This window comes from Ziziphus jujuba, chromosome 12, assembly GCF_031755915.1.
Source record: "Ziziphus jujuba cultivar Dongzao chromosome 12, ASM3175591v1".
Taxonomy (NCBI): domain Eukaryota; kingdom Viridiplantae; phylum Streptophyta; class Magnoliopsida; order Rosales; family Rhamnaceae; genus Ziziphus; species Ziziphus jujuba.
The window spans coordinates 14,586,159-14,595,803 of NC_083390.1; positions in this window are offsets into that span (position 1 = coordinate 14,586,159).

Here is a 9,645-nt window from a genome sequence, read left to right on the forward strand (position 1 = left end):
CAAGAAAACGAAAAATTGAGAGTTTAAATTGCTGAGTCAAAAGCATAAAAAATCTAAATTGCATTTAAGTATTAAAATGCAATTAATCCAATAAAAAGAGAAAAATTAACATTCAGTTTCGGAATTGGATCCCTAGTTGTTTGTAACACTCACCTAGAAAAGTGTAAAACCCGTCCCATTGTCTGAACCTTTTAAGTTGTTTAAAACTCTTCTCATCCTTCATCTCCAATAAAAAAGTCATTGCACAAAGAGTTTGGAGGATGTAGAGGTTGAGTTGAGTTAGTGAGGCCTCGGATGAAATGAGAATAGTGACAATTGAGTTAAAAAATCAATAATTTTCAATAAACTTTAAAAATTCTACTAAATTTTCACAATGACAGGCTAATTTCTTCATCATTCAACATAATTTAATGCCAATTTTTTCTTTTATCTTCAACCTATGTAGGTTTTGAAATATAGTTTTATAATTATGCTAATCGTTACTTTTATCTGTCTACTTTTAGACCCTTCATCTCCTTACCCTTATTTCTTTTTCTCTTAACATTATTGCTAAGTTGTAGTGTTTTATTGCCTTGTTAATTTTTAGACAAAATATAGAAAATAAGTTGATTAAAAATACATCATCTAGTCAAACTGTTCATCATTCTTTTATCAATGAATAATTGTTGGAAGCATGATGTATGAACAGGTATGTTTGAGAGCTTTTTGGTATATCAACAACATTTAAAGTATGTTTGTGAGTGTTACAGAGATTTAATATGGTAAGAATCTAACGAAGACGGATTCCTATATGACTTCAATATATTAACATACATTATCCAACCATAACACATTATTCAAGCAATAATATGTCATTTAAATAATTTTTGAATTTTTTAAAAATAAAATTTAAATAGGGAATAAGAATCCATAAAATTTGCATGGCATAAATATTGATTATTATTAGTGACTAATTCAAATTTTTTTTTTAAATATTGGTTGAAATTTTTTTTTCCTGTCTTATTTGACATAATATGTCCCTGTTGGGACATTTATTTGAAAGATAGTTCCAAAAGATGGTTTTAGTATACATACATACATACATATATATATATATATATATATTATATGAACATATATATAGCTAGTATTTTGTCAAGACATTTTGATAGATTTTCTATCAAGATATTATTTATTAGCCTTTAGATTTATGTAAGGGTTAAGATTTAAAAATTTATAAAAATTTTGACAAAGATCACTTTGCCTTTCTAGAATTTTAGTATTTTACTAGATTTATATCAATTTTTAAATGCATATTTAAATCTCAGATTTTAAAATAATCCAATAACTAGTAAAGGAAATACTGATAAAAAATTTATCAAATATCCTAGTGAGAGACTGACTTTAGACATATAATAAGGCATAAATAACCTCCCATATAATCCAATAACAGATGCTCTCATGTATATATTTACATATATTTGTGCTTTTTTACATCAATTTTGGCAATACAGAAAATACACTTTTTTGCTACAATATATATATGTTTTTTATTACAGAATAAATATTGTGACTAAATATAATTTTTGAATCAATAATATTTAAATGGTAAAAAAAAAAAGAGATAAAAAAAAGACTAGTTACACATAATGAAACTTGAACAAAGAAAATTAATTACTATCATCATGTATTTTATTATATAATTTAGAAGATACTTTTCAGAGAATAAAAATCAAAACAATAAAGTTTTAGTTATTCTAATATGTTCCACAAATGAGAAAATTAAATAGGGTGGACCCAGATAAAAATGACAAATATTGGAGATTCTTTAAACTAAACAGGAGTCAACAACATCAACAAGATCATAAACAAAGAGGTTGCTTCATATGGGTGCAAACTGCAAAGAAGAGACTGATGAAAACAAAACAGATACCAAATTCCTACCTTTTTAAATTTGCTTTAGAAATTTTGTTTCGACAATTTTATATAACCCCAAAATTTCAATAATTAAAGAAGCTATAGTCTACTAGGTGAGTGATAGCATAATAAAACAAAGTTTCTTTTCACCTTTTTTTTTTTTTTTTTGGGGAAAATTTCTTTCCGCTTGATTGGGATGTGAAACCAAAGGTGCATGCACATTCCGACCTTTGTTTTGGCACTGCACAAATATTATTATATAATTAAATTGGTCCAAAAGAGGGGGATACATGTTGTATAGCCAGCAATATATAGAAGAGATTTTTTTTTTTTTGTGGTTTTTTATGGCTTTCCAAATATTTAAGTGTATATATATATATATATACACACACACACATAGCCTTGGGGAATCCAATGGGGCAGGTTTTCGGATGCCCTTATCCTTAGAATATTAGGTAATCTTTACATGCGTAAGTGCGATAATATTTCAAGGGAAATGTTCCCTTGCGCATAGAAATGTCAATGGACGGGATGGGATTAGTTTTTAAAATTTCGTGGGAAATTTTCTATCCTATTTTTGCAATTTTCTCCGTTTCTTTATAGATGGGATGGGGACGGAAATTCCCCAATCGGAAATGGGACGGGACAGTTTTTCTGGTTTTTTTTATCATTAATATAATTTTTTTTATAAATAAAATATAAATAAAGTAATTAAAATATAACAAAAATACAATAAAATAGATCGATGTCAGTAGCCAAAGTTGGGACTAAGTGTTGGAGCTTGTAAGAAAAGAAAAAAATAATATTTTATATAAATAAAACTAGAAAAAAATATATATATATACCGGACCGAATTCGAAACAGGATGTTTATTCCCTGTCTCTGGTTCGGGTTTTAAACCTTTATTCCAAATTTGCTTTGTAATCCCGATTTTTCGAAGAAAAACTGCCTCTAACGAGGCAGTACACTGTAGGAATCAGACCGTGCGAGGTAAATTGTCATTTCTACTTGCACAGTCGTATAACCATTTTCCTTTTTACCAACAAAAAAATAAATAAATAAAATAAAAGGAATATAACGATTTTGGCTGACAGCGAGATTAGCAATTTATCATTGCATTTTTTTGGGCAATATTTGAGAGAGTGATTTTTCCGGCATTAAGGTTTAAATCGTGGATTTAAAAATGTATTTTTTGATCATTTTGATCATTTGGATTAATCAATGAATATAATTTTTTATTGATAATTTTTATCATTTGAATCAAATCTATGAATATAATTTTTTTATTGCATTTGCTTTGCTCTAACTGAGTTCTTAATTTCAAGGTTTATTCTAGCAATTAATATTTATATTTCAAATTAATTATATTAAACTGAAAGAAAACTGTTATCTCTAATCGATGATGATAAAATATCAATGAAAAATATATAATAATCTTTTTATATTCTTAACGATGGTGTGCATGGATAATTTTTTCTGGATGCAATATATACCAAAAATTTTGTAGCTTTTTTTTTTTTGGCCGTCTATGGGGTCCATTGTTTTATTAACAATTAAAAATTGTGTCATGAATTGCAATAAATTGAAAGAAATAATGTGTATTAATTCAAAATAAAAGATTTTAGTGACTAGTAGATTATTAATCCAAATTAGACAAAAATAGAGGATAGTTAATTTTAAAAATACAAGTTGAGTTCAGTCCAATCCCTTATTCCAAACAACTATTTTTCTTCTCCAAATGCCAAAACAAGGCAAGAAAAACACAAAAATAAATAATAAATAAAACAACCAAATGGTCTCCTAATAGAGCTCGTCAAATCCAACCTCGTTTCAATATGCGCTCCGTTTAGAATCAAAGACTGTTTAATTTGTTTGGAAGCCATTGTCCTTGAACTACATAATTCCAATATTGATTTTTGTCAGTCCTTGTGACCAACGACATCATGATATATATATATATATATATATATATATGCATGGAATCCAATGACTAAATCTAAAATTGTTTCACATTTTGCTTTATATATATTATATATGATATAATAAGCAGCCCATAAAAGAAATTGGGTTATAATTTCTATATAAATATAAATATATATACATATATATATATATATTTTGGGGGGTCAAATCTAGATCTTTACCTGAAGAGTCTTATCGTGGATTTTATTTAGCAAAAATGGTAGAAATATCTTTCAATCTGTATCTTTTCTTCTTCTTTTTTTTTTTTTTTTTTTTTTGGATGCTGAAATTTCAATCTTTATTTCCCACTCACACACACACAAGAGTCATAAGTAGTAGGGCCATGAGAAATTAAAAGCATGCTTTTACATGATGGGAAATTAAAGGGGCGTGGGTGGGTGTCTTTCATAATGTTACTTTAGACAAACATGTGATGCATTTAATTATGCCCTTATAACCTTCTATTGCCAAAGGTCCCACTTTATATATATATATTCTGAATTACAGTTTTAATAATTTGCTCCTCTGTTTATTTATAGTATATTCATATAATTATATTATACTAGATATATCCAATTTCTGAATAATTCTTTTGATAAAATGGAGCAGGGCTATTTTCAGAATTTGCTTGAATTCATCAAAATCTAGAAATTATTACAAGTGATCACTTTTTTTTACAAGGGATATAGTATCTAACATCACTCTGAACAATTCAACAAATTAAATAGTAAGTTTCTTTACCAATTGATGTGATAAGTAAAATTTTAATAAATTATTTATTAAAAAAAATCTAAATATGAATAAATTTTTAAATAAATAGGTGAAATCCAAAATTAATTAATTAAATATTTACAAATTATTTACCATATTACTTGTAAATAAATTTAATAAACAAGTCAGTGGTTTTTTTAGTTTACAATTCAATTTACTGAAAAACAAGAGTATATTATTGAATAATTTTATTATAAATCATGCATGTATTGCACTTTGGTGCATGACACTTGTGCATTGCGTGGTCTTTTTTAATTCTCTTTCTTTCGTTTGAACATCAACATCTGTCCATCAGGCTGTTGATTGGATCGTAAAAAAGAATCAAGGTGGTTCTCTTCCATTAAACTAACTCTGAAAGACCAACTTGGTATCTATTTTTCTCTAAATTTACTTTATTAATAAAGGAGCTTTTATTCCGTCCTTAACCAAAAAAAATAAAAAAATAAAAAAATAATGCATGTAATTCACATTTATCTTTTCATTTGCTGAAATAAAGTGAAAATGATATTCACACAAATTAAATTAAAAAATCAGTACATCTCCTTATTCACGTCTCCTTTATTCATGTTCAATTTCATTCTCTCTCTTCATTGGTGTTGATTTGCCACCAATTTATTCCATGTTATTAGGCGCCATTATTTAATTAATATATCTTTTAAATTAAGTAATTTATATATACATGTCTAAAGTCTTTATTTTTTTAATATAAGTTTTATAATAATATATTATAGAATTTAGGGGTGATAAACACTGATTGGTATAAAGCTTTCCAACTAAAAAGTATACACTACATCTAATAATTGGAAGACATCAAGTTTTTCATGCATGTTTTAATTGCTTATCGTGGTATGTTTGATAGCAACTGGAACAGCACTACACATAAATTTATTACTCAATTAATTAGTTCCCTTTATTTAAAAAAAAATAAAAATAAATAAATAAATTAGCTTCCTTAACTGTAAATGATTTAATCTATGTTAAAAGCTTTATATATCATTTTTTGTTCACCTCCAAAAAACTAGTTCATTTAACATGAAATCAATATACAGTCCCTAAAATTTAGGACTCAATATACAGTAGTCAATCCGTAATCTTTCAACAACAAGAATACTAATAATAATAATAATACAGTTCATAAAATGTACAACTTATATGTTGGCTAATATTAAAAACAATGCCAAAGTTAAATTTATTTATTAAATAATATAGTAATGATGTGATAATATTTAATTGATTTTTTTTTAATTCATCTATCTATTTAGGAATTGATTTTTATATATTTAAATTATATGAATATGTTAATAAATAATATTTTAACATAGATCACTTACTAAATAAATTTGGTAAATATTTGAATGTATTAAAAATAACTAGTTTTGTTCCACCATTTCAAAGTGCTTTAACAATCTAATTTTGGTTAAGACATTTTTGTTGAGTTTATGTGAGTGGTCGTTACTAGATTATGATATTCCTAATCCATTTTCATAACCACAAAAAAAAAAAAAAATTAAATAAATAAATGTATTTTGAAAAATTAAATTTATTTAAAAAAAAGAGGGAGGAATATGAGTAAATGACACTACATTTTTCCTACTAAAAACACAAGAGGAGGTCATTTTCACAACCAAAAATAAAAAAATAAAAAAAATAGTTGCACATCTTACGTTAGTTAGTTATTCGATAACCATCTTTGTATTTTATTTTTATTTTTTTAACATTATAAATTATTCAAATTCCTGCATTCTTATTCGAATCCATTCTTATTCGAATCCATGTTTTTATAATGTAAATAAAAATACTCAACTACGGAATCTATCATTTTCGTCACCATCTCTGTATTTAATCACAATAAATTTTGGGCTACTCTCTCTCATATAATTTAAGTACAAATAAAATTAAAAAAAAGCTCAAATTAATGTGAGATGGTAGGCCTGCACTAATTGGGCCGAGTCTATTGCGGTTACAGGGGGAACACAAGAGGGCTTAATCTGTACAAAGTCCAAAAATGGCCTGCAATTAAAAGTGACTCGGACTCTGTTCGGTAGCCCAAACGAATTGTTCGTTTGCTTTTTGCAATTTATAGGTTTCCATGTAGAGGGGTCGCTTTATCAAGAATGGTAAAATTTCAAACCAAAACGAGGAGTATTTTTGAAACGATAATGTTAAGCCCTTAAATTTACGCATCAAATTTTACTTAACAAACGATGTGATATGGTACTATTGCATTCCCTTTCTGTGAATTTTGGAATATTTTTTTATCAACCATTAGTATATAGCTATATTATTTGATAGACAAAAATTGGTGAACAAATGTGGAGGTCCTGACACATGGGAGATTTTCTGTTTTTATTTTCCATCTTCATTTTTGTCTTACTAGTAAAAAAATGCCATCTTATTTTAAAACGCAATGATTATTATTTTTTAACTTATTATTTTGTTTATTTGTTAATATTTTAAAATAAGCTGATGTTACATCAGCAGTAAATAGGAATTGAGATAAATAAATAGGATGAAAGATCCTTATCTTCTAATAATTTTCTTTTTTAAATATCTTACAGACTAATAGATTCCACCAATTTGTAGGAAATCTGACCCATGTGATGCCTTAAAATCCAAAAACAAGCTATAAATTTCAAGAACATGGGGGATTTTAATGCTTGCTCAATGGATTTGCTTCTTTATAATTTTATCTGGTTTCTGGTCTTGGCCTGAATTTTTGTCCCAAAAGATTAGGCAAGCTTTAGATATCCACTCTTCTTTTTTTAATTTATGGTTCAAAGAGCTGTATCTAGTAGCATGTATACAAATTCTATGAATTTTATATAAATGACAGAATCTTTTTAGTCAGCACTGATTTTTTACGGCCATTGTAATGGAAAGGATTAGTCAAATTTGTGATATTACCAGCAGGTCCCCATTGTCAACCTTTCTATTAATAATGTAGGTTGGGATGGTGAAGGACAGAAAATTTGCAACACTTTGTATTCAAAATCCAAATCCTCAAAACTTATTTGATTTTTTCTCCTTTGCCTATTTTCAGGTAGTCCATTCACCTTTATAAAGAAATTATTTATATATTTATTGTATTTATTATTATTATTATTATTATTTTAAATTCAACGAAGAATCTCTCATATATTGTGAAAAACGTGATCTGGGTCACCATGTGCCTCATGACAAGTCTAGGAATACATAAATATTCACAAAATGGCATGTAGAATTATATGATTTGACTTTTGATAACAATGTTTTGTTTTTGTTTTATATATTAGATATCTTGTGTGAACTAGTTTTAATAAGGTGATTCACTTATAAGATTTGTTTGCATCAGTAATAGGATTAACTTATTTATTAACTTTTTTCAGTAGAGTTCTTGAACATATATTTTTATAATATTTCAGTTAGTTTATTGGAGTAAAGGATTTAATTTTTTTAAAAGTTTCCTATTTTATTATTATATTATTATTATTCATTATATCTTATATTATTATTACTATTATTATTTTATTAATTATTTTGTGTATATATATATATATATATTGGTAAATAAGTCACTACTAAATTAATACGATATATACAATAGAGATAAGGGTTTTGAAGCATTTAGGATGCTTGTTTGGTGAAAATCTGAAAAAGAAAAGTTAGAGAGCAGTGTGTTTATTAAATACTACTCTTGTCACTTTGTTATTTGTTTTGCAGATTAAAGAATTTTATATTGATTCAACGACTGCATCTAAAAAATTAATAATTTAATTAATTACAGTTCTATAATTATGTGTACGTAGATCTGGGAGTACAGTGCTGTAATTAATACATGTTCAATTGTTTATGTTATGAAAGAATTAACAATTAATATTGAAACCATGCACGCAGATTCACCATTGCATTTTATGTGATTTATTTTGTGGGAGAATTGGATTGTATTATTGATGTTAGTAAACTGGTTTTACTAAACAGTTATATTAATTGATGTTTTTCGATCCTCTTTTTTTTTCTTTTTCTTGTTTGAAGCCTTTTAGCTATATATATATATATATATATATACTTGTTACATGATTAGTAGTATCGTTTTTTTCTTTAATAAAAAAATTGGGAAAATTGTTTTTTGGCATGAATTGAGATTAGGCATTGTGGGCAATTGATTTTCGTTTTGAATGGAATTTGTTTTGGAGTTCCATTTGTTTTGAAACCATTTGAAAATCTAGCAAAATGTTGAAATCCATGATCGATACTTGTCGGTATTGGGTGTTGTATTTTTAGCATGGTAAGGCTGAATTGATGCTGGGAAATGGTTTTCGGCATTAAGATGAAGAGAAATCTGGTGGTTATGCTGGAAATAGAGGCCGGTACGGCTAAAAATTTTCGGGTTATTCATACGGGTCCAAGATTCGTTTGTTTGGAAAATGGGTCAAACTCGACCTACCTGTAGCATGAAGAAGACCTAAATGATTGGTCGTGTTGTGTCATCTACTGACTTTAGCACGATGTGTCATCTGATAGCCAAATTAAAAAAAAAAACTTATTTATCTCGTATATGATTTTATTCATTTGTTTATTTATTGTTATTTTATGTGAAATTATCTTCATTCCCAATTTATTTAATTAAAACATCCAAGGATAAAATTGAATTTTCTTATAATTAAATTGCCACTGCTTTATGCTATGTTTGACATAGTGATTAGAATTAACTAAGTGCTTATTTATTGCAAGACTACGTATGTCCAAAACCATGTATTATCATGAGGCTTAGTTCCAAGTTGGCATAGTGGTGTGGTTTTAATTACTCACATGTCGTGAGACTTAACTTGTCAATATCATTAACTTGTTAATGTAATAAAATTTGACATAGTAAATGTAATTTTATGTACTCACCTATAGTGATATCTAATTTGTTTAATTTATGGTGTCAACTTGTAATTAACATAGTAGATAGGATGCTAAAAATATACCTGTTGTAAAACTTAGCTTGCCTATTTCATGAAATTGTCAATATAACTCGTTTTTTCCCACTTATGA